Below are 27935 nucleotides of genomic sequence, written 5' to 3'. Positions count from 1 at the left end.
GAATTGTGACCCCTTCCAAAAAGATATGTATAAGTTCTGACTCTCCATACCTGTGAATGTGGCCTTATTGGAAATGGGGTTTGTAGATCTAGTCAGTTTAAAATAATGTCATAATGGGGGGTCTTATTCCAATATGCCTGATATCCTCAGGAGAAGGGGGAAATTTAGACTCCCTGGAAAGAATGCCATAAGAAGACACAGAGACACACAGACAGAAAGAGAAAACAGCCACATGCAGATTGGAGTTATACTGCTGTAGCCATGAAATGCCGAGTGCCACTAAAAGCTGGAAGAAGAAAAGAAATACCCTCCTCAAGAGGTTTTGGAGGGAAGCATGACACCAAACAACCAGATTTCAGATTTCTAGACTCCAGAACTGTGAAAGACTAAATTTCTGTTTTATTAAGCCATCCAGTTGCAGAACTTCATTATGGCATCCCTAGGAAAGGAATACAGTAGCCTTGTCACTGAATCTTGTTCATCTGTCTCTGCTTCACCTGAAGCATTTGTATCCCAAATGGTCTAACAAGGAAGAAAAAGATGAGCTTTCTACGTATGTCACAAATCTGTCTTCTGATATTCTTTTACATTTTCATAATGCCCAGACCCCCTCTGCAATCTGATAAATGTTTTAGAAACTATACCATGGCTCACAAAGTCTACCTTAGTAGGCTGAGTACTTCTCTTCACTGTACCTCTGTCTCTGGCACTGAAAAGTGCATCTAGAATATACCCATTTTCATGTTGAGATCCATCACATTTCTCAACAGGTTTAGAATTAATAAAGGCTCAATCTCACCACTTGTTTTAATCTCATTATGGGGGAGCTAAGTGTCAGCTCCATATTGTTCAGTCATTGCATTCCCCAGAAAGTTCATTGGCCGGTATTCAAAGAGAATCTGATCCAATTTACTCTGGTATGACAGCATTCTCACTGTTGCTGCTCTAAAGATCCTTAACTGTTTCTCACCAAGTGACTTACTAAAATTCTAAAAAATAATAAATAAATCATAAGCCTGATTGCCTGTTTCCAAGTTTTTGATCATTCTGCTCTATTTACCTCTAATACAAATACTCAAGTCCCTGCCTGCCCAAATTTCATCTGATTACTCCTACTCATTATCATATTTCACATTCTATATTCCTCTGATTTCCATTTTCATTGTGACCTACAATCCAGAAATCTCTGTATTCAGACATGGCCACCAAGTGTCCCCAAACAATTACATAAAAGCATACCTGGTCCTCTCAGGGGTAGTTCATTTCCACCAACTGAAATGGTTTTCCACTAGTGCTTTGAAGGGAGATGTTCCTGGTTCTTACTTTTGTAAACTAAGGGTTTGGCTCCCTGGGGGAGGTAAGAGAGATGGGAGAATGGGGTTTCACCCGTGGCTTCTCTTCCCTTGTTGTAATCAGCCCCATAAGAAAAGTTTCCCTAGACTCTCTGATCTCTGTGAGCTCCTGGAAAGAAAGCGCCTTTCCCTTTCATCTGGCCCTTAGTGACTTCTCCTTCCCAACTTTTATCAATTTAACGTTTGAAAGCTTAATCTTCTTAATGGCTTTATAGGGTCTGGAAAAATCAGCCCCAGGTCAGCAAAATCTTGGCCTTCTCTCTCCCCAGGTTTCAGTAATTACTCCATACACTGTGATTTCAGTTTTCTAATATTTTTTTAGGAGAAATATCTAATTTTCCATTTGTTTGGCTTTTCGTGAATTGTCAGCGTCAATGGGGATCTTTCCAGCTCCCTGTTCTCCAAGCTGAAACCTAGTTGTCTGGATTGTTTTAGAAAACTACGTGAAATCTATTTCTTAAAAAATTCTTCTCCTACACAGTTTCATATGGACTTATCAACACTATACATAGCCCCTCTTAATCTTTTCCAATGCCTGTGCTATCTTGTATAGTTAATAACTCTGCTACCTACTTTTAAAAATAATATTATTTCAATCTTTTGAGAAAAACTAGTACTCTCATTTCATCCAAGAGCCTCAGAGAAGGTTTTGTTTGTTTATTTGTTTTTTATTTTAAGTTAGGCCAACATCGATGATTTATTGGGCAAAGTTTAATAGTAATGGAGGCATTTAATCTCTTTATACTTTTAAGCCATATATTATTGTCATTGTGCATTTGTATTTACTTCTCCTAGAATTGAAAGAGGATTTTGCCTCCTTTTGACCTCAGAAGATGGATTCTTCTTTCCAGCCTGTCTCTGGGCCAGGCGGAAGACTCAGAGGGCAGAGCATCCCCTGATGGAAACTGAAACTACCCCCTCAAGCAGTAAGGACTGCCCTGAGCCAGCAAGATCCTGCCCCTCTGGACTTCAAAACAGGGATCCTTTGCCCACCTGGACGTTCTCACACACCTTAGCCCCACATTTTGCTAATTTCAACCTGGAAGTATTTGGGGCACTTTGGAGATAGTCTTTGAGACACTAGTCTGCCTTCTTCCTGGTGCTGGCCTCAGTGAAATAAATTCCTTTCTTGTTTCACTGTCAGTCCTTTCTCTACTTTTGAATTTTGTCCATGGTGGGTGGCCTGATCATGATCTGTTTGGGATCCCCAGCCAGGAGCTCTTGCACCCCTGCTAGGGTGAAACACCTTTGAGGAAAGGCATAATTCCAATTTAAAATTCTTTCCTATGCACTGTCTTCTACAAATGAAGTATTGAATAGTTATTGAATTTATTTAGAGTACTCATGAATCTTTATCAAAACCAAAAGTCCCAATAACAGCTACTAAAAAGAATATTCATTCCACTTTTTCTGCCTATCTTTCTTTTTTCTAGTGCAAACACCTACGAGATTGATAGGCAAACATTTGCTAGAACTCAAGTAAGTTATATATATTGAATATAATAGATGGCATTGCAAGCATGAAACAATCCAGTATTCAGTAATATTTAGGCCATATTAAAATGTGGTTATCGCTACATGGACATCTAGCACAAAATAAGCACCAAGAAAATAAAGAAATTTATCTAATCTACTCTAATTTTTCTTAATATCCTTTCACAAAATTATCAAAGTTAGCAACACAGATATCATCAGAAAGAAAATTTTATGATGCAGGTCCTTTCAGGTCAAATAACCCTACTTGAAACACAATAAAGAGATTACAATCAGTCAAAAGGCACCTTAAGTTCAGGCTATAAATTAATGAGGGTAAAAAGGTTAATAATAAATAAGAGAAAGGAATAAAGGGACAGATGGGATGACAAGAGAAACAAATTTCATTTCATTTCTATCAGAGCTAGACTTCATCCTGTTCTTCCAGCATTCTGCTTCCTTTCTTGTTCAAAACACAAATAATGAAACAGATTTGAAAAAGATTCATAAACTGATGTTATATTTGAAAAGCTCTGTGATGATGGTATATCCAGTAATGGAGGTGGGAGTGGGCAAAAACGATCCTAGAAAAAAATTATATTTAGAGAAATAATGTGGATATTTTATATCAAGTGTAAAAAGATGTTGCCCAATTAAGCCACCTTTCATGGCATTCTAAGATCAGATTTATTTTCTCAATACTGATTCCCAGCTATTCTTAATACTTATTTTTGTCCCAGGTTCTTTCTTTACATGAAAACGATTGAGACAAATAATTTGCTTACATGGAAATGGGGCTGTAAATGTTTCTAGTCTTGAAGATTTCCCAGGTATGTTTCTTCCTGACTTCTTTATTTTTTTTCTGTTGGTTGTCTACAATTTATATTTTTATATCTATTAGAAAAAAAAATTAGGCAATGTGTAACATCACATATGCTTTAGATGGCCAAAATTGTTTGCATATTTAAAAATCATTTTTTTCTCTCTTAGAAGCGAAGGGAAAGTGAGATTTTTTTAAAGCCCTAGTTTAAAGAAAAGAAATACAGTTACTAGAACAGAAATAACCTCTACATTGGGAAGAAAATGATACCTAGAGTAAGACTGAAAAATTTCACTTGGAAACTCTTAGTTGTAGGTCAAAGAGGATCTCGTGAAGTATCAATTCAAATTCATAGAAAATAATCCCATACATGAAAATACAAAATGGTATGCCACCTAAGGGTTACATGAAGGGGGATCCATCTGGCTTTAACACAGGAACCAAAAGAAAATTATTTTTTTCTTCTTAGCCATGCTTATGTTTGTTTACTTCCTTCTAACTATAAAAGTCCTGTGCTAGTGGTTGCCCTGCAATGGTCTTTTGATTCTTCAGGTCCCCAAACATCTTAGCACTTGATCTTGCCTTTTCTTGCCCCCTTTTCTTAGAGCCTATAGTGCATGGTACTACTCTGTCTGGAGAGCTGTTGTGATTAGGCAGGTATTCTGAAACCAAGATGGTGACACAGGCCTATCTGAGTATCACCATTCTCCTAAGCAGAAATACCCAAGTTTTTGAATGCCCCCAATTCTGCAGAGGCAGCTTCTGAATTCTTAATGTTTCCAGACAAGCCTGCTTCTGAACTCTTCCTCTCCTGAAAGTTAATTTTGCTGAAACTCTTGCAAAGAAGTTTTATGTTATGATTCAAAATCTGTAAATCCATGTTTATCCATCTCAGCATAGTCATTGTCCAGTGACATTTTCACTATAACTGAAATGGTAAATGGGTGTATTTTCAATATAATTATGGATATTAGTTCTGAAAACATGTTTTACTGGGTTAAAGACAGCCTCTTATAAAATTCTATCAATAAAATCAGAATGGAACACGACAAGTAGATTTAAGTTTTAACTGTACTGCTGCCTTAATACTCATGTGTAGGCATTAGAACAGTGCTTTCATGGTTTCACCTTCCCAAGCCCATCTATGTATATTTAATTATCACTGTATCTCTTTAGCCAACATTAATTTGCATCTTTAAAAAGGCCGTTCCTTTTCCTGTAAATGCTCTTTTCCATCTCTCAACATACACCAACGTACGTTTTTTCTTTATTTTTTTCAATATGTATTTATTTCCATTTCTGAGCACCTGTATTAAATAATGTTGGCATGACAGTTTAGCTTTTCAAATCATTGTACTGTTAGTATAAAGATTGTCACTGTTTGGTTTTTACTTAAATGATAAGGAAAGTACCAACCAAGAATAATAATGCCAGTTCTTCAGTAAATATTCACTCACTCAAATTAAATCCACAGTATTTTGTTGATGAGTGTCTGTGTAACAAGGATAGTTGTCTTTTACTTTAATTTTTGTGCATTTGCTTTCACTTTGCATTCACATTATATTCCCGGCAGAAAGACCTATCAAATACTGGAAACCAGGATCTGGACTCAAATTTGCTTTCCACATCCACATGTAATGTATTCATATGTTCTTAATAATCATTCTCTGATAGACTGAAGAGAAGTTTTAATATAGCCTGGCACATAAAATTAAGAATCAGGAAGTATTTGGGTTATTTCCCCCAAATTTGGGTGAAAATCATTTCATCAATTTTATTTATGAAATACATACTTAGTGCTTCTTATACTCCAGGTAATGGGCTGGGTGCACAGAATATAACCATGAGTAAAATATGACTCTGCTTTGGGGATTCTATGGTCTAGTAAAAAAGAGAGGATGAATAAAAATATTTACAGTGTTGTGAGGCAAGTACCAATCAGTTTTTCTAATGTGCTGTGGGAAGCAGTGGAGCAGATGCATGTCCCTGAAGGCATCAGCAGCTCCTCTCATAAGAGACACCTAAAGAGAGATCCCTGGGTGGCGTAGCGGTTTAGCGCCTGCCTTTGGCCCAGGGCGCGATCCTGGAGACCCGGGATTGAATCCCACATCGGGCTCCCGGTGCATGGAGCCTGCTTCTCCCTCTGCCTGTCTCTCTGCCTCTGTCTCTCTCTCTCTCTGTGACTATCATAAATAAATAAATAAATAAATAAATAAATAAATAGAAAAACATCCTCTAAAAAAAAAAGAGAAAAAAAAAAAAAAAGAGAGAGAGAGAGACACCTAAAGACAATCCTTTCTTGCATAAATAAATTGGAACCTCAGATTTCTTGAGACTCATGTGAAACCAAAAAGTTAGATTTATCTTTCTTACTCCCTGATAATCCTTTTCCATGCCTAGTAGGTTACCTGGAACATATGGTTCGGAATAAATATTTTCTGAATACAGGTTTATTGAACAAATAACAATGTGAAAAGCCTTAAAAACCCAGTGTTTTCAAAATAGTTAACTCACTTCTAAACATGACATGAATGGCCATAACATGCTTTATAATTGTTATTTATCTCTCAGTGTGACTGCTATATCTTTAGGTACAGAAATATTAACGGATTTGATTATGGGGTACTGCATCAGAACCAATTGAGAATGCTACATAATATTTGGTATGTGTACTGCAATATCTTTTTTGCATTATATATGAAAATAAATAATTTAAGTAAAAACCATAAATAAATTTTAATAATATTAATTAAATGTAAGAAAATTATATTTATTTTATATTATATATTTATAAATCCATTATTATATATACATATTTTATATACATCTATGTATACATGTATATGTGTATATTTATTTTATATGTAATATGTATTGTACTTTGAAATCCATGTGGCTCAAAGGGACTAAGAAGATAAAAATTTGTGCTGAGTGAGTCATGAATTACAATTTGCCCAAATAGAACATTCTTTGAATTCTCTTCAGGAATAGCAACTCTTGCCACATCATTTTCCTGCTAGTTCACAGCTGTCAGCTTCAAATCCAGGATCAATTGCAAGATGGGTTCATACAGCATAGAACATTCTGAGCAAAAATGAGCAAAAAGACTGTTAAAGAAGGCGAAGCTGCAGGTATTTTAAAAATTGATTTGTAAGTCAACTGTGGTCCACTTTAGGGGTATGCATATAGAAGCTGATGACAAACTGATGCCTCTGTTTACCTGAGAAACACAGAGACACTCAGGGAAAAGTATTTTACTTCAGTTCAGTGGCTTTATCATGAAGCTTAGATATGAATGATAAAAGGTAATTTTATACAGCTAGTCACTGTTTTCCTGACCATCTTTTTTGTCAATGTCATATTTGTATCATCCCAATGTTTACTGTAGATAAGAAAATGCACCAATTTTTTATTTGATGGTTTTTATATTTCATTTTAGTATTTTATCTAAATGAAGTATTGATTTCCGATTTTAGAAAATTGATCAAATAAAACCACTCTTCTACTTGTAAACATTAATTAATGTCATAGCATTTCATTCAAAAATATGTACTTTGAATTAGACTCATAATATCCTTAATCTGAAATTGTATTAATCTAGGAAACATTTGTATTTCCTTTGCTGTCCTCTTCAGTGACAAATTTTAGGAAACTCTCTCTAATGGACCTTGTCTGTACATAACTTATTTAGATCAAATACTGGAGGGGTTTTTTCCTTATGTAATGGAATTTGAAGATTTCATTTTCTTTTAGCAAGTTACAACTGCAACTTTTCTTTAAAAAAGGAAAAACAGAACTAACTCCTTGGGTCCTTTAAAAAATTAATCTTGAGAATTCAATTTCTTTTACCTCCTAATGTCTTAAATTTCAATCATCTCTTTCATTTTTACAGGACAAGAACAGCAGTTTTCTTTAAATTGCTAAGTTCTATCTAGTTCAATACATTTTCTACCTTAGGCTTTTCTTGAGCATTCTATGATTACTAAGTTGTAAAAAGAATAAAAAGGCACTTTTACTTCTTGGCTGGATGAAAACAATAAGTCATTGCACTCTGGCTTACTGTCAACCCTTAGCAAGGAGGTACAAACAGCAATTGTCTCTTGTGATCCAACCTGACACCTTCCATAGATTTCTAAGGTCAACTAAAACATCACCTTATTCCCTTTTCATGTTGCATCATTTGTAGGCTTAAAATTTAACTTAAATATGATCTAAATAATCCAACCAAATACAAACCCAGAAAAAAATGTTTCATTTGAAGGGTATATTTCCTTATGATTTTTAATAGGTAATAATATGGCAAAATATGAAATGGAAGGTAGAATTTAAAAAAAACATAAAAAATTCTCTATATACAGCTTATTAAAAAACTACAATCATATATTATTGACCAGTAACTTGTCACTATTTTAATGCTACTGCAAATAGAGTTAATGTAACTGAGATATGAAAATGGAACTACAATATGCAAACCCTGCTGATCAGATATGATATAGTGTAACATCTAGTAAGAGCAGTTTGTTACATGGAAGGTATTAAGAAAGCATACAATTTCCCTTAGATGATGTATCATGCTCATAACTACTATATATGAACTTATGTGATTATTTCTTATCTACCAACTAAACAGTAAGTTTCATAAGAGAAAAACTGTTTTAGCATGATCAGTATTTTATCAGGACAATTCCTAATGGTGGAGAGTTCATAGACGATAAATATTTCTTCAATGAATAAAAGAGCCCTGAAGAATTTGATCAGATTGCTAAGGGATTTATAAATTTTGCCATATTGGAAAACATCAGAGATACTGAGTTATGTATTCTGGGAAAAGTTAAGGGAAAGGTACGAGAGAACCCATAGTAGTTTGCTAATGTTTGAAGTTATATAACAAAAAGACAAAAATGGACTTGTTTTAGTCTCTTCTAGTGGTTAGAACTGTGATAAAACACTAGAAGTTTAAAAAAAAGATAAACTTCAAGTAAACATGAAGGTTTCCTAAAAAGTGGGAGGGTTTACAATTTAATAAGCTAACAAGAGATGTCTATCAAGCTCCCAAGCAGAGACCTACACAGAGAAAGAATATTTACCAGTTCACTCCAAATACATTTTCCAGATTAGTTGTGAATCTGAATTATAAGAACATCCATAGCATGCGGGCTTATGATTCGTTGATGCCGTCATCTAATTCCAAACAAGAAAAGGAATTATTATAATTCACCAAACTTTTTAAACAATTAATTGACATATTCTAGGAACTGAATATTTTTAGTGCATATACTAAAAAACTTTTTTAGAGCTTATTTAAAATAATTATATGAAGGAAGAAGACTTCACTACAAAAAATCAATTAGTAAATCCAACTGTAATCACACGTTTAGTTAAAATAAGAACTGTCACCTTGATGGTGTTCTGATTCACTAGTGAATCACAAATATTTTGAGTCCTTTCCCATGTCTCAGACAAGGGTCCTGAACCCAGTCAACATTTTCTCCCACAATGGTGCCCTGCCTGATGCATTTGCTAATTGGTTCTTTTCATCTACTGATTTTTTTTAACTGGTGACATTCACAGCCTGCATCACTGGCCCTTACCTTTGAATAAAAATAATTGACAAAAACGCTTGTGTGCAACTATACAGAAGGCGCTGCTGTAGCCTCTTATCATTCTCATGTCCTTCTGGAGCTCATATCGCTGAGATATATTTTGCCCTGCCTCTGCCACTCAGACTTACAATCTGACAGAGACTTGTTTCAAACTGACAACCTAATTTCAGAGGAATGATGATAGATTGTGCTTTTCATATTTCCAAATCAACTGAATTTTCTTCATCAGAATGCCTATATAAGTTTGATCGTAGTGGTAGTGATTGTGAGGTTGTGGTAAATAATACTGCTACTGGTCAAATAGGTCGGTGCCCTTGCCTCAGTGAACCTGCAGGAAACCTATATTTCTATGCCCCTGAACTTGAACACTGTCACAGGACTTATTTTCAGCAATGTATGAATGGAAGTAGTCTTTGTCAGCTAAAGCAGACATTTTAAAAGCCAGTACATGGTTCCTACGTCCTGCTGCCACAAATTTGCAATGTTTCTAAAAAGAGGCTATTCCGTCAGCCTTGTACTGAAAGTAAAGACACCATACAACTGTAATTCAGACAGAAGTCAACCTCAGTTTGGTATTCAGAGAAAATTATCTAGATGTCTTGTTGTGAGCCACTGAGACTCAGAGATTGTTTCTTACCACAGCATGTCCTGCTCTATGCTGATTTATACAAAGCCATAAAGCTTGAGACTTTTTTTTACCCCACAAGTATAAGAACATTTATAAACGAATCGTGTCTGGCATTAAAAACAATGTGGAGAAGCAAAGTGGGCAGGAGATTCGATTTGAAAAATATGAAAGAGAAGTCCCAGGGTAAGTCCAAATGAATTCAACTTTGGTAGCGTCAGAAGTAATTTGTAAGCAACTTAGTGTAAAATGTGTAATCACCTTGAATGAAAAACAGGAACTTTACTTGCTAATTTATGTGGTTTAACCACTGAATACATTTTAAGGAGAAGAGGACACGTTGTTGTAGATAAAGATGTTAGGATGAGGATTTTTGTCTTTGGGAACAGAAAGGAAGTGACAGCTTTTAAAGACAGGAACAGGAAGAAATAACAAAATTTTGAAATGTGTTGCATGAACAGCCTGGATGTGGGAGAAAATAAAAAGAGTAAGGTTTGTTAGTGATGCCAAGGTAAAGTGATTGAAAAATGAATATGCCACCAAATGGCGAGAGGGGAAAAAAAAAAGAACACAGATAAGGAAAGACAGATGAACACAAGAGGGATAGAGGATAGCAGATAACTTTTGCTTGTGTACAAGCACTTGGCATAATTAGCTTGTTGCAGCAATTAACATGTAGTCCATCCTCCTCTCCTTTGTATCTAGAAAAGAAGAAAATGTCACTGCTTGGTATCGCTTTGAAAGGATTTATTTAATTAGTTGTGCAGTCAAAATAGCATAGCATTTCAAAGAATCTCATGAACATATAGTTTATAGATAAGTAGAAATATTTTAAAAAATTGATGAAATAGGGGCGCCTGGGTGGTTCAGTCAGTTAAGCATCTGATTCAGCTCAGGTCCTGGGATGGAGCCCCACATCTGGCTCTCTGTTCAGTGAAGAGTCTGCTTCTCCCCTGCTTGTGCTCTCTCACTCTTTCTCTCTCTCTGTGCCAAATAAATAAATAAAATCTTTAAAAAAATGATAAGATACTAAGAAATCATCGATCTTCATTATTTCAAGGGGCACCATTTCAAAAACATCAGTAGGGATGGGTAAATTGAAGATTTTTTTACTATAATCTGAATTTACCTGCATAATTCCTCATGTGGATATGATAGTTCATATTTTTATTTGAATTTAAACATAAATGTTGCTTCAAACAAGAGAGTAATAGCCAGAGGTGCAAAATAATAGCCAGAAGGGGAAAAAGTGAAAAAGACTAGTATGTCTTTTTATGACTAGGATTTCATGACTTTATTACATAAAAAAAGCAATGCTAAAAAAACAATATGATTAAGATAGCAAAACAGATTAATGAAAAGTTTATGACTACATAAAGATATTTCTAGTAAATTTGTGATAGCATGTTTTACTTTAAAAATTTATATTTAAGGAATGATTTATACTTCCCTGTTTTAACTGACATTTATTTTTTTCTACTCAAATATACTAAGTGGATTTATGCTAAAATTACTAATAGTGTATAAAAGCAAATTAATAATAAGTTAATAGCACAAACAATGGATAACTCTTGAGATTCTACTATGTATTAGAAATTTCACTCTCATTGTATATGCATGTTCTAATTTAATCTTCATTAGACTCCTTGAAAAAAACAATGTATTGGTTACATGTTTGGACTCTAGACTCAGATTGTTTATGATTGTTTTACTGTTCTGTTTTTTACAACTGGGATATTTATTTTTATAACTAAATGCACTATTTATATTTTATCTTTCATCTTCAGAATTCTCTATAAATGGGGGAAAATTGTGCAAAGCCCTTAAGTTATTGTAAGAATGAAGTAGCTAATGCAGAGATAATTTGACATACAAATAATATTAGCTATTATTACGGTCCCCACCCATTCAAAAAAGCAGACTCTAAGATTAAGAAAGGTAAATTCCTTTCTCCAAAAGTGTATAACAGGTTATACCTTTCATATTCAGATTCCAGGTCTATGGACTTTAAAAAGCAAGCTCTTCATTATAATTATTGTCCCATTTAGACAATCCTGACCTTGAATAGTTAATTTCTATTTTATACATTTTCATAGGAGTTCATTTGGAACTTAACAATCCATGGGTATCAATAAAGGATGGCTACCAAAAAATGTCCTCCCTGGGCACCTGGGTGGCTCAGTGGTTGAGTATGTATGCCTTTGGCTCAGGTTGTGATCCCAGGGTCCTGGGAACAAGTCCTGTATCAGGCCACCCGCAGGGAGCCTGCTTTTCCCTCTGCCTATGTGTCTGCCTTTCTCTGTGTCTCTCATGAATAAATGAATAAAATCTTAAAAAAAAAACTTCTCGCTGCTTCCTAAAAAGTTAGAATGACTTTATAACAGAAATGAATATATGTAATATTTGTATTTTCAGTGTGTTCATATATCACTCCATATACACAAATAAATGCATATTATGAATAACATAATCTTTCTAATAACCCATAGCCTCATGATCAACATTCAGCTTCTAAAAACTGAGACCCATGTACCAATTTATTGCAAAGCAATATGTGTTTCTAGAATAAGTTTGGAACAAATTGTGAATTATCTAAATGCTGACTTGAGAAAATGGATATAGGGATGCCCGGTGCCTGGGTGATTCAGCAGTTGAGCTTCTGCTTTCGGCTCAGGGCCTGATCCCAGGGTCCGGGATCGGGTCCCACATCGGGTTCCTTGTGGGGAGCCTGCTTCTCCTTCTGCCTGTGTCTCTGCCTCTCTCTGTGTCTCTCGTGAATAAATAAATAAAATCTTTAAAACAAAGAATGGATATATTTAACAAAATGGTGAACATAAAATGAAAATATCTGTTCTGATCCTTAAAAGAAATATTCTTCTGATTTCTGAGCTAGTATACAGATTTTCTGCAGTTTAGATAAAAATGATTTAGAGGACAAATATTATTCAATATTTTCAATTTGATTGCATCTGAACTCTATGAGTTACTCATTACTATATTTATTAGTGATAATATATTGATTATACATGCATAACTTAAATTTATACATATATGATACATATTCATATGTAAATATAATTCATACTTATTTAATAATTGTTTACTTCACATGAATTCTGCACGCTGGATTGAAGATATTGTGAATAACTAATTTATTATAAAGTAGAGCCAATGGAGAGGCTCCTGGGTCCCTCAGTGGATTATGCATCTATCTTCGTCACAGGTCATGATCCCGGGGTTCTGGGATAGAGCCCTGGGTCAGGTTTCCTGCTTGTCAGGAAGTCTGCTCCTACTTTTTCCTCTACCACTGGCTCATGCACTCACTCATACTATCTCATAGATAAATAAAATATTTAAGAAAAATAAAACATAAAATAGAGCCAATAGCATAATAATGATTACAATTTTTGTATTTCATTAATTTTCAATTTACAAGTTTTGAATGTGTCACTTTTTTTAAACTGTATTTATCTATTCTAAGAATGATTTTTTGCAATAGATTTTATGATATGGCTCTTGTTTACTTTGATATATATATAATTTTGTTTTCAATCCAAATAATAAATATATTTGATTTTGAAAGCCTTGAAATCTTGTTATTTTATTTAATGTTTGGTGTTATAAACAGAAGAAAAATAATAATGAGTTATATTATCTGCTCAGGAGAACTATATGGAGTAATATACATAATTAAAATGCAATTTTATAAAAAATGTGCAAATATTCAAAGTTTGCTATTATTTTTACATGGGTTAAGGGTAAATTAGTCCTATCAAAGAATTCCTCTGAAAATAAACATTTCGAGATGGTATGCCTTAGAGTTCTATTTAAATTACTAAAAAGAGTAAACACAAACAATTTCTTTCAAATATTAACTAAATAATGCAACATGTAGCTTTAGTAGTAAAAAAGCAGAACTGAAAATATATTAAATGTATTCTTTTTCCCATTCATATTAAAATATGTATACTATACATTGGTATACTATACATACATCATAACTTGATGTTATGTTGTTATGATTTGTACACACAAATGATGTACAGAGAACTCTATTACTGTTATTCACAGTAATGGCGAGAAAATCCTCTGGAATTTTAATTTTGAGAAGAAAGGTATTTATTAACACTGCTTAATCATTTCATGAAGTAAAGATGGAGCTAATGGAGAACACTGGAAAGGGATTAAACATGTCTGAAAGGAAAAAAAAATAGCTATATAGTTTTAGTGTCCTAGAACAAGAAGAATGAAATATTTATGAACTGGAAGTTATGTCCATCACCTTTAATACCTAATAATTTAGCAGAAAAGCAACTAATTTCTACAATTCCGTGGACTTTCTACTTTTTTTTTATAAGATTGATTGATTGATTGATTGATTGATTATAGAGAGAAAGAGTACAAGTGGGAGAACAAGGGGAGAGAGAAAGAGACTCTCAAGCAGATTCCCTGCTGAGCACAAAGCCCAAAGCAGGACTCCATCTCACTACCTGAGCCAAAATCACAAGTCAGAAGCTTAATCAACTGAGCCACACAGGAAACTCTGAGTTTCTGCTTTAAATACAGATATAAAACCAAGTGTCTTCACTAGTAGCTCCAGCTATTGTTCAGGACCAATCACATGGGGAACCTATATAATTACACACATATGTGAGTGCACATAGGAAATATATGTATATCATTAATCTGTGAAAGAATATTAAATTAGTATTAATTTTCTTTGTTATAACAATTACTTATTTCAAATTGTTACTTTTGCTTTTTTCTCGTCCAATTTAAATTTTGTGAAAATTAAATTGTGCCTAACAGGTTTACCTGAAATTTGTCAAGACCAAGAAAAATAATCCTTCTCTTCTTCTCTCTCTTTCTCATCACTTTAACAAAAAACTTGAAATCGTATTATAAACTTTAAGCCCATTTTTCTTTTTTTAAAGCCCATTTTTCATTACAAGTTTCAGGGAATAGATTTTCAAAGAATTCAGAAATATTACTAGGTTACAAAATGATTGTATTCAGTACCACAGTCGTCATGCTTTATGCAATGTATATGTAATTGGTGAAAAAGAAAAAGCATAAAGGGATGCCTGGGTGGCTCAGCCGTTGAGCCTCTGCTTTCAGCTCAGGGCATGATCCTGGGTCCCGGGGTGGAGTCCCACATCGGGCTCCCTGCATGGCACCTGCTTCTCCCTCTGCCTATGTCGCTGTCTTTCTCTGTGTGTCTTATGAAAAAATAAATAAAATCTTATTAAAAAAAAAGAAAAGAAAAAGCATAAGAAGCACATGACATAGTAACTAGAACCCTATAGTTGATTTAGTCCAACATTCATTCTTGTACATATAAAATTTTTTAAACACCATGATAAATGGTGATCTCTAAAGGTAAATAAAGCACAATACTTTCCCCTAAGAAAATAAAATGTATTAAGAATTTAACTATGTTTTGTTAAATTTTATGGAAGTGCATAAGACTTTGAAAAAGTAGGAAATGAAAATTTATTGTATTAAAACCATTGTTATTAGAGTCTTGTTACATCATCTACCATTGTTCTTACTGCTACAATGAGGATAAAAGCCATAAACTAAAAAAGAGAGAGAAGTCTAGGTCCTGGATGAACTTCATGATCTTTGCACCAACCCTAAGCTGTAGACCCAAAACATCTTGGTACATGAAATAAGCAAACCTCTGACTTATAGACTTATTTAAGCCATTTTTTTTTTGGGGGGGGAGTTCAGATTTCTCTGTTGTATGAAGAAAAATGCAATCTCAACTGAAAGATACTGATATAGATATCTATTTTGATACATAAAAATATTTAAAAATATTTACTGGATTAGTGCAATAAAATATGTATTAGCTATTGCTTATCTATCATTATAATCATTAAAAAATAAATTGTGTATATTTCATTTATCTTGTTGATTAATGTTGTTATTGGGTAACAAATCTTCTGGTAACAAATCATTTTTGCCTCTTTATCCATTTTGTAGGCTATAGATTTTATAGGTTATTTCACATCAAAGCATCACTTGGCTCTTAATTAGAAATGATAATACTTTGAGCTGTTTAACAAATTAGTATTGTAAGGGTGTGTGTGTAGTTATAATCTGATACATGCCAACACAAAAAACCTTGTGTAGTTGCTAAACTCTTCTGTAAATATTGATAAATCATGCTTCTTTACAAATTTACATAAATTCCTAATAATTGATAAGTCATAACTAAACATAATTTTAACTCCCACATTTGATTAACAGACCTCTAGTGACTTAGAACTGATTAATAGAGGTAAATTGTCTGCATTCCAAAAGATGAATACACTGTATGAAAAAATAATGCACTTATGAGATAGCAGAATATAAACTAAATTCAAAAATCCATATTATAAGTAAGAGCAATAAATAAAAAATCATATTATAAAGACAAGAGCCTTATTCCAGTTTTTGTAATATTTCTAATTCTAAGTTATTCAATTCGCATATTAACAATATAACTTATTAACCATATGGACAAATTTTGGTGAATTAATTTTAAGCTTCTATTGCGGACATTTGACCAGTGTTAAAGGAGTTCTTGATAATAAATGCAAATTTATATTTGGCAAATGTTCAACATTTTCTTGAAGCAAATAAGAGAGGAGACATTAGCAAAGTATAATGATCCCTCCAATTTAATGAGATATTAAGAAAATAATCTTGGACGATGTAATTTACTATGCAACATCACATGCATATATGTCTGCCTACAGTTTATATGACTGTATATCGAAATTTACAAATCATAACAATAATGTTACAAAGTTGTATTGCTAATAAAAAAGTGTACTTAAAAATTATTTTGCAATAAGGAAACCACAAAATGTTTCAGATGTATTCAATATTCCATTATGATAATTCAGTAAACAATTTTACAGAAAATACATTCAAATACTTTTGTTGTCAACCAACCATTTAAATTAAATAACATGCATTATTTCAGCTAATATCTAGTTAGCAAATCATCAGATCACTGAACCAGGTATCAAAGAATACGTATTAAGAGAGTATATCTCCCTTGGAGGCAGAGGGAAGATCATAAAAAAGGACAACACTGTTAACACTCAGTCATTGAACTGGAATCACTTGGATGAAAAGAAAGCCAGTACATTGACAATCACATCAATTCATTATTTACACTTCATTAGTTAATCAGTTCTCCAATTTCCTCCTCCTTTGTGGCAAAAGAGGATCTTAGAAAAGAAAGTGCCTTCTATAGAGTGGGGCCAAAGATTGAATATTATTGAGCTAGGGAACTGCTTCTCAACATGAAAAAAGAAGTTTAAGTAAACACAGAGTAGAGGGAACTGGAAACATTTGCCCAGAGATGTTTCATAGTTGCTGTAGACCACTGAGTTCTTTGAGGCCCAAACACTTTATATTTCCCTCTATTAATCCTTCCATTTATTTCACCCCTGTTTTTGTCATCATTATGTTTAGTGTCTTTTTAGTTCACAGATGTCTGGACAAAGAAAAGCCAAATTTACCCCTACTATGATCACAGATCCCGGATGTCCAGCCTACCACTGTAAATAGATAAGCCTTTTAGTGTGTCCTAAGCAGGTGTTTATGGATTTTGCAAACACAAGGAAAGTGGATTTTGCAAATGAAAGGTTAGTTTGTAACAGAGTGACTTACTCTAAAGCAGTTATCCACTTGCTCCCTCTTGAGAAAGAATCTGTTTTCCCTGGGAGTATTATTTCCCATTTATCCAGGTAATTTGATTTGTGCATTGAAGTATGCCTGGAAGTGATATGAGCAGAAATTGTAAATGAAGCTTGCAGTTTGGACTGATACCTTATACCCTGCTGGTCTGCCATAAAAATGGTATGTTCCATGTAGCTTTGACCCCTGATGCCTAAACACACTTGAAAAAGAATTGACTCATATGCCAAAGCCAGGTAACTGGATCCAAGCCATGAGAACCCTGTCCAAGCCCAGCTAGATCACAGTCTGGAGCAGTGCTTCTCCAAGGGAACTGCTGTGCACAGTGAACAAGGGAGAAAAAAAAAATATTTTCGATAGAAACACATTATTATTTAACCTTAGAAAGATTTTTTTTTCTCTCCATGAAGTGTGATATATTTAATTGTGAACATAAGGTAATGCTTAACAACTCTTTAGCTTAAGTTTATGGACCACTGTAAAATTACATAGGAATACATACTTACGGTAGCTTATTTATGATAGCTTATTTATGATACAAAGTATGGATCCTACAATTTAACAGAGCATTATAACAGATGGAGACTGTGGTACAATTATTTTTAGAATTGGTTTGCAATGTTTATTTTTGGAAATATTAGATACTGTTATAACTTCCATCTGTAATTTTTTTTATTTAAGTAGAAATTGTTTTATTTCTTATGGAAATAAGTCTTAATTTACTTCATGTGAAAGGGTCCTTCAACACAATATTTTCATTTATATCCTATCTAAATTTACACTAAATGCATTTACACTGCCTGCATTTAGATCACATGCCTAAAATATATTAAAATGATATCTCATATTAAAATGATATCTCAGATAAAAGTTTTCTTCTTAAAGCCTAAATTGAAATAAGGCTCATCAGGTAGTAGCACTGAGTTGGGACTTCCTGTTAGAATTAGGATTGACGGAGGAGTCTAAACAAAAAAACAAAACAAAACAAAACAAAAAAAATCTTTCAAGGAGTTGAATCATCTGTGCATTGGATGTAAGAATATAACACAGCTGGTAAATTGGAAGGCCTTAGTATCCCCCATCTCATACCTATCATATTTTTTTAATACGCAATGTTGATATATTCTCCTTCATATATACACTGTGGATAAATGTATGTTCTAAAACATTATCTTTGCTAATTTGAAGCACAGTCTGCCTATGCTAAAAACTACACTTTTGCTCCTTTTACTTCCAGATCTTAGACCCTAAGTCTCTGATAGAGAAATTCTATAGCTTCGAATCAGAAAAAGTTTGGAGACTCCAAAACAGAGGAAATAGAGCTAGTGACTGACATTACATTCTAGTATGGTTGGAATTTAATTGCACATGGGATTTTGGAGCATCTAAGAATCTATGATAAATAATATCATTGTATTGGTATGGGGGAAAGTTTTAAGTCTTTTGCAAGGTAAGAAAATAATCAGAACTGTGCACTGGGGAAATGTTTGTTGTGACAAAGTAAGTGATACATTTGTGACTAAAAACTGGGTGCAAAGAAACAAGGTAGGAATTGATCACTCTCTAGGAGGAATTGAGAAAGCTTAATGTAGTTGATGGTGCAAAGGAGGAGTAGTACAAATTATGCTATTCGATTGATTCCACAGAACTTGTTGTCAGGAGTAGAGGGGAGGAAAAAGTTTTGAATGAAACTGAGATTCTCAGGTAGCTTAATTTACCCAGACAAGACGAGAGTTTGGGATGTAGATGCAAAAGAATGATGCTGCACATTTACTTAATTTGTGTATTTCTCAAATATCTATAAGACAAATAAATTATACTGTCAGAAATTATGTGGTCTTTAAAAGCATTTATTAATGTTTTCATGCATCCAAAAGCATTCAATTCATTCAAATATCCTGTAAATAAGAACTTAAGCCCTATTGGAATTTATTACAATTCGTAATGAGATGAAGTATTCGTACACCGATTGCCTTACATTCCATTTTATTTTTTATTATTTTTTTACATTCCATTTTAAATTCATATAGAGGAAAACAAATTTTACAACTCTGATTTCACACCAAACTATACATCTGCTTCAAATTAAATGGCTAGTTTAAATAAATCCTTAAAATCATGTTTAAATAGAATCTGATACATTAATGTTATGTTTCAATTTGACTAACTTTCATACTTGAACTAAATCCATTTCAAGGACGCACATTTATGTGTGGAAGAAAGGGAGTGCTAAGAGGTATAATAATTTCCCCCATTTATAGCCATGTGAAGGCTTATTTCATTACTAGCTGAAGACATGCATTAAATAATAGATGATAAACTGCATAGCTTTTTGTTTCATACATTGAGGTTTTGGTTGTTGCTCTAGTTGGGTTTGATTCTGTTTGATTTTTACCAGATGAATCTTCTTTCTATATTCGATATCGGGAGCAGATGAAAAAAAAATCTGTTCACTGTTTCATATTATCCTATGTTATCTGATTACTGTTACAGAGCTTGAGGGAAGATAAATGAAATGAAACCTGTAATAGTTGGAGTTAAAAGATAAGGGATATATTCAAGGGGAAATAGAGAAGTGGATACATGGATGGATGGATGGTTAGATAGAGAAATATTCTTAGTGATATAATTACAATCAAAGATCTTGTTTTCTACCTCTCATTATCTAAACCTACAGTTGATTTGGGTACTTCAAGCTGACGAGGCCTCTTTAAAATGAATACATTATAATATAATCACTAGTGACTCATTTATGAATCTACTACTAATAAGAATCTCCACCTTGTTCTCTACCTTGAGAGGCTGACAAGTATGTCCTAAAACAATGAATGTTCTCACCCTTTTGTTTCCAAAAAGGAACCCCAACAGAAAATGGATAAAAGGGATAACTATAAATTTAAGATATGTATTCCTATGATTTCCTTCTTGTGGCACTGCCCTCTACGAAGGTCTCTGTTCCTTCAAATTCTACTGGAAAACCTTAATTTAAGAAAACTGTCTATTCCCTAATTAATCATTGATTGGTGTAGTAACTGATGCTTGAAAAGTTTATGAAAACAGACCCACAAAGTAAGAATCTGACATTGGACTGCTTGTATAGTAAGGATCCCTAAGATAACTTCCTTGACAGAGAAAAATGGGAAATGGGCAATCCATGGCATTTGGTGGTATCATAATTGGTCAGATTATCACTATTTCAGCATAGGAAGTAGCAAAGAGGGAAGGAAAGGCATTGGGAGAACAAATGTGTACAGTATTTAATTGCTGGGGTAACCAGTAGTGATCATTTCTAACTACCTTCAGGCAAGTGGGGGTGTTTGTGGATTAATGAAATCCTGAATCTATAAATCTGTGTTCCTGAAATCTATGAAAAAACTCAGTCTTGGATTCCTCTTCTGAGGGCTAGCTACATACTATCTTCCCACTAAAAATACTGTTATCACTCAATGTTCCGGTAGCAAATAGATAGCACAGTACTCCTAAGCCTCCTAAAATTACAAGCCTCTTAAAAGTATATCACTGTGGGCAGCCCTGGTGGCTCAGAGGTTTGGCTCTGCCTTCAGCCCAGTGCCTGATCCTGGAGTCCCGGGATCCAGTGCTAGGTTGGGCTGCCTGCGTGGAGCTTGCTTCTCGCTCTGTGTCTCTGCCTCTCTCTCTCTCTCTCTCTCGTGAATAAATAAAATCTTAAAAAAAAAGTATATCACTGTGTATGTGAGGCTATCCAGACTCTTCTGATATCCCAAGAAATTATATATTAGAAAAAATTGGGATTAAAAGTTTTGAGTAGGATATATCCTTATCCAAGTAGAATAGAACAGGTAAAACCATGCCATCAAACCCATTGTGCCAAAATAAAAACAGGTAAATTGTGTACATCATACTTTTGAGGACATGGGAGAACTGTGGTAGCAAGGAATATTAGAATAACTAACAAGAGAGAGAGGAACACTTCCTAGGCGAGCTGAATCATCATGGACTCATAAACTGATTTCAAAAAATATAAATTAAGAAATTCTTTTAAAAAATTTATTTTTCACTTAGCCTCCTCCCACAATTTGAAAATAACAGTCACTACATCTTTTTTTTTTCATCTTTTTATTTCAATATACATCTGTAAAAATAAGGACTCACTGAAAATGAAACTGCAAAACCTCTAGCATATTTAAAAAATTTTTCTTCTTCTAGTGTCATCAAATACCCAGTCAATTAAAAAAATTCCAATTGTCTCATACTATTTAGTTTGCTTACTTAGTTGGTTACTTTGAGTGAAATAAACTCTACAGATTGCACTTGAATGATATATCTCACTGTGTTTTGGTTGATGTGTTTCTCGTGCTCTCTCTCTCTCTCTCTCTCTCTCTCTCTCTCTCTCCCCCCCCCTTTTAATATAAATATCATTACATCCCTTCCCTACTTAAAAATTCTCCAGGTTATCATTGCAGTTAGGACATAATCTAAACTTGTACTCATGGCATGCAGGAAACCAATCCTTCTATATTAACTTGCACTCTCTAGCACCCTATTATAGCTAGCCACAGTGGATCTTCTTTTCTTTTCCTTTTCCTTCTTCCTTTCATATTTCCAGCTAAAACAACACAACTTTATTGTCTTAGAGTTCTGAAGGTCAAAAATCTGAAATCAGTTTCACTAGGACAAAATAAAATTGTTGGCAATGTTGTTTTCTTCCAGAGGCTGGGAGAGAATAATCCATGTCTTTATATTTTTCAGCTTCTCTTGGCTGCCTGTATTCCTTGGCTTGTGCCCCCATTCTTTCTTTGAAGTATGTCCCTCCAATCTGTATTGTCATGTTGCCTTCTTGTCGTCTCTAATCCAATCTCATTCTGCCTCCTTGTATAAACACTTGTGATTTATACAAGATTACATTTAAGGCTTTCCTTCCCTTACTTTGTCCTGAGTTTCCTTATCTGTTTTATCTAGAATGCTCTTCCTTCCGGATAAGTAAGGTATAGGCCCAGCTCTTTCTCAACACTCAGGACTCAGCCCAAATAAATATCACTTCATAAAAGAAGCTACTTCCCATTCTCATTGTTATCACATTATTGTTTTAACTGTCATCATATCTATTTTCATTTTCTGGAATATTTAATCTATGTATACATGAATTAGACTTCTTTGTCTCCTCCAATGAAAAGATAAACACAGGACGGAAATCTTCTTTGCTTGGTTCCCTCAATTTTGACAGCTTCTGAAGCAGTGCCTGGCACACAGTAACCTCTCAATAGATGCTAGTTGAATGAATGGATAAATGAATTAATGAATGAAACCAATCGTTTGTGTTTTCTGAGAATCTTAGCAATGTTTAAAACATGGCTTATATGGGACAAGGAGTTGTGTCTCCTGGTGTAACTACTTACAAAAAGCATTAGATTCACGTGTTTACATCTCTGAGACATACAGTGGACTATTGAACATCTTTTAGTAAAATTTCTATTTTTAGGATCAACATGCTATATTTCAAAAATATTAAACCAACAAGATGCTTCTTAGCTCAAAATCAAATTGTATAAAATGAAATAATAAACTAAGGCTATTTCTTTATAAATTTATCCTTATAATACATATTACTTTAAATATCTTCTAATATTTGATATTACCACCTGAATGCAGCACATTAAAATTACTTTAAAAAAGTCTCCTTAAGAAATACTTTACAAATTACATTCAGCAATAAAATGACTATAATAGATAATCCAACTGCAATCTTCAAACTTTCTACCAAGAAATAAATTTCTATTGAGTGAGAAATAAAAAGACTTATTAAAAAGTTCCCAAGTCATTTGTTAAGGATACATTATTTAGAATATTACTTTTAAGAGAAAGGGGGGAAATGTGCTGTCTGTTCTTTTACATTCCACAGCATATTAAATGTTTCAGAGAGAGAAATGACATCAGAAATTTCATTTATGTTAAATTGTGAGTGTTCAGAAAATAACTGACAAGTGATTTTTAAAATCTGTAATGTTTTAATTATATCTATCTATGCACGTTACTGTTGTTTAACAACATCTTGAGAATGCAGTATAGAATTGAATTCTATGACTATAGAATAGTTAAGGGCTAAATTCAGGTTTTGCTTTTTCACTATTGTGTGAATCTTGGCAAGATCTTCCTTAACCTTTCTACATTCCAGTTCTCCCCTCTGTAAAATGGGAATGATTTTACTGTTTACCTCACTGGATGGTCTTGAGGATTAAATGAGTAATTATATCTAAAACCCTAAGAATAATGCCTGGCACCTGATAAGCCCTGTATAAATGGCAGCTGTAATACAAGTAGTTCTCATTTAGTGTTACCAATCACACGACCATCCTATTTCAGATAATAACAAATGCTAAGGAGGAAAAACAAGTAGCGTAGGAAAGAAAAAATGCCAAGGGGAGGATATTTTCAGTATTGTTTGCTTATTAAGGTAGCCTCAGAAAAATACCTTAAGATTTCTAATTGGAGATAAGATAGCTAAAAATGAATAAATCACTATTAAAATGTTTTAGACAAATTATCTATACAATAAAAATAGTATTTATATAATACTATATAATATATTAGTATTATTCTATATAATGTATATCATATGATAAATATATAATAATGTATTTATAAATTTATTTATGATGATTTTCACATAAAAATTTATAAGAGATTTGCATTTGAACACCACCTCTTCCAATGGGTAGCTCTAGAACATCTAAGATAAGATGTAACCTGAATCAAATTATACATTAATATATTTACCTTACAGTGTTGTGGTAAAGTATAAATAGCTACTCCAAACTGACAAACATAACCTGATCAATATTAAAGAAAATCTTGACAATTATTTTACACACATGCATACACATTTATTTGTTCGCCATTATCTAGATTATAAAATATACTCTACCATAGCGTATATTATTAATATTTCTAATACATAACTGAAAATTTAATAGTTCTACCTAGTTATTATATTGTAACAAGGTAAGTCAACACATACCTAGAAGTTCTGCTATTCTGTAAATACAAAAAAATAGAAGATGTCTGTTCTATGATCAAAAACAGTGATTTATCACTAGGCTTCTGCATTTCATCACATTTACGTTCTCAAGTCTTTAAGATTCACACATACACTGAGTTGTTCATTCTTTTTTTTTTTAATATTATATTTATTTATTCATGAGAGACATAGACAGAGAGAGAGAGAGAGAGGCAGAGACACAGGCAGAGGAAGAAGCAGGCTCCATGCAGGAAGCCCAATGTGGGACTCGATCCTGGGACTCCAGGATCACACCCTGGGCTGAAGGCAGGTACTAAACCGCTGAGCTACCCAGGGATCCCTGAGTTGTTCATTCTTAATACAACTGTGAAGATTAAATGTTGCTGTTGTCAGGTGCAAAATTATTTATTTATTTATTTATTTATTTATTTATTTATTTATTTATTTTTTTTTAAATATTTTATTTATTTATTCATAAGAGACACACAGAGAGAGAGAGAGAGAGAGAGAGAGGCAGAGACACAGGCAGACGGAGAAGCAGGCTCCATGCAGGGAGCCTGACATGGGACTCGATTCCAGGTCCCCAGGATCACGCCCTGGGCTGAAGGTGGCGCTAAACCGCTGAGCCACCCGGGGTTCCCAGGTGCAAAATCATTTAAAATACCATTGTCATCATAAATATGCAATGGATGAGAGAAATTTTTAGATATGGCTTTTGAAATCATATATAAGCAATGGGTTATATTTTTAACATTATCAGTGTTATTTTTATCTCAACAGCACTTAAAATTAGATGAAATATGATAGATAAAATCTACACATTTGCATAAGTATGTTTTACTAACTTGTTTAAGCATGAACTAATGATTGAGAATTTATATTATTTTAAACAAATGAATTATAGAAGACATATAGAGATAAAGTAATGAAAACAGTTCAGCACATTCTAGAAAGTGGTCTAATTCTACTTTTTGACCGAACTAATAAAATAATGGAATTTATTCATATTGCTATACTATTGAGCTGAAATATCCTGATAACATGAAAATAAAATTGTATGATTCCAATAGAACACTCAAAATAGACATAAAAGCATAAAATTATTCAAAAAACCAATTATCATCATATTCCATTATGAGTATTAGGTCTCCAGAGTTCCATTAGAAATGCACTTATTTTACTTGCTAATTTTATTTTTGAGCTTCTAAAATCTCATTTTGAACTTCAAATTCACATTAAACAGACATCTTAGCATACATTATTTCCCCCAGTGGGTAAAATTTGGATGAGTAGAAGATCCAAAAGAAGAAGAGGAAGAAGAAAAAAAATAACACCTAATTTTACCACATTCCAATTTGGTAATATTCTTGAATATCTGAAAACTTTGTAAAATAATTAGAATCATAAACTTATATATGGTTATTTGTCAATCCTCATCCTGTTCTTCTGCTGCTATATAAGATTTTTTGAACACATTGTGCATAGTAATCTAATTTTTTCCCAAAGTTTATTTATATGATATTTATTCCAGCTTCATGTACCCTGCATGCCACTTTTTATTGTACCATTGTCTTGCTCAAGTTAATATTCCCTACTTCACAGCAAATTAAATATGCATTACTTCCCAGGCTTTCCTACTTTCCAAATCCTGTAGCCCTTTTCATTCTATGCTTTTATTACTTACCAACTAATATTCTCTTCACAGAGACCATTTTCCTTATGGAGGCCTATCTTTAACAAAATTTTCCTACTTTCCTCCCCAATATTATAAGCTCTATTTAAATGTTCTTTGGGACTTAGCTGAGTCTCTTTCCTACCCTCCTTAGGCTCATCTTGTCTATGAAGTCTGGCTGTTTTAGGATTACTTATTCCCTAACAGAAGAATAGAAGAGCCAAAAAGTAAATATGTATGTGAGGAATGTATCCATCTTCAAGAAAGCCTAAGTGAAATTATTAGATTCAACACAAGTCAAATTACATGGAAATCCACCAAATTTCACCCCGCTCCATAGCTATAATTTATAATGATTTAATACTTTTCATTTTATATTTAATCTTTTATTTATTCATTTAATCATTCACTAAAAATTATTCATTCAGTTATACACTCAGCTTACTTAGCGTTATTTTATCTTCTAGAGTCTGGCATTTATGTATATTGTTTGTTTGTTTTTCCCCTGCTTATAAGTTGGGAAAGATATTCCTTAATGTAGTAACTCTTCGTTGCAGTACAGAGGACACTTTAGGGGTCCTACTGGTTTTACTCTGTTCTCTGAGCCCCACCTTTAAATTCAGCGACAAGTTTTACTGTTCTTCTGATTCTGAAGAAATTTCTGAGCAAGATCATGGAGACAAATGTCCTTGCTCCAGGGGTCCAAGCATAAGCAGAGTGAGGAGGGCAGCCTCATGTGGCGTTAACATGGTATGGATGTCAGGGCCTGGTGGGATGAGGAAGGTTGTGAGTTAGGGGAAATCCTTGTCACAGTGACAGAGTCCAAACAGGGTGAGGGCAGCCTGATGTGAAGTGTGGGAGCCCCAGCATAGTGAGAAGGTCAGGCGTAGAGGTCAGCACTGTCAAATCCAAAGCAGAAGGAGGAGGGCATCCAGGTAGAGAGCAGACAGTGTGGGGTGGCCTGTCAGAGCGGGTAGGGCGACAAGGACCTCTGCGTGTGAGATGTGTACTCTGGCGGGGATGTCAGAGTCGAGGTGTGGGCAGGAAGGCTCTATGTGACCATGTGAGGGGAGAAAATAGAAAGCGGGGATTCAGCTCACGTGTACTGAAATGCAGTATAAGGCAGAGTGGGCACTGAAGGTAGGTGGAAAAAGGATGGACTCTTTATTAAGTGGCTATGGAAAAAATGACTTTTTCTATGGAAATGCAATGATATAAAAGTCTTATCACACATCACACTCAAACTGATTTAACTTTCTAGTGAAATAATATAGGTTAATATGAATTAGTAAATATAATTGGATAAATAATATGTATCATATAGAATCTGAAGCATCCTTTAGAATATAAATTAGTGAATAATACAAATTACCCTAGAGATGCTCCTCTTCCTGGGGAGGGGGGAAGATTATGTAATAGAACTAAAACTATTTACCCTAAAAATAAAGAATTGGCAAATAGAACGATATTAAATTTAGGAAGTGTGCTCCTGGGATCCCTCGGTGACTCAGCAGTTAGTGCCTGCCTTAGTCCCAGGGCGTGATCCTGGAGTCCCAGGATCCAGTCGCACATCAGGCTCCCTGCATGGAGCCTGCTTCTCCCTCTGCCTGTGTCTCTGCCTGCCTCTCTCTCTCTCTCTCTGTGTGTCTCTCATGAATAAATAAAGTCTTAAAAAAAAAAAAAAAAGGAACTGTGCTC

General features: G+C 33.9%; 1 protein-coding gene across 8 annotated transcripts in view; it reads right to left on the bottom strand.

The window, feature by feature from the left end:
- Positions 1-27935, bottom strand: part of LOC144287846 (uncharacterized) — a 122026-nt gene that overhangs the window by 3790 nt on the left and 90301 nt on the right. For 2 of the 8 annotated variants that reach the window (XR_013355627.1, XM_077855228.1), the window contains exons 4-5: positions 10135-10857; positions 8733-8826 (exon numbers count right to left, since the gene is read on the bottom strand). The exons of 2 other annotated variants lie outside the window; for them this stretch is intronic. The gene's annotated coding sequence lies outside the window, so the exon portion shown is untranslated. Of the gene's footprint in view, positions 1-6504; positions 6730-8732; positions 8827-10134; positions 10858-16886; positions 17650-27935 lie in introns of those variants that run through there. 4 more of the 8 variants (XM_077855232.1, XM_077855234.1, XM_077855230.1 and 1 more) reach the window with 4 other exon arrangements.

The sequence above is a fragment of the Canis aureus genome, chromosome 17 (genome assembly GCF_053574225.1).
Source record: "Canis aureus isolate CA01 chromosome 17, VMU_Caureus_v.1.0, whole genome shotgun sequence".
Taxonomy (NCBI): Eukaryota; Metazoa; Chordata; class Mammalia; order Carnivora; family Canidae; genus Canis; species Canis aureus.
Note: the sequence above shows the minus strand (reverse complement) of the source record. Positions and strands in the feature narration are given on the sequence as shown.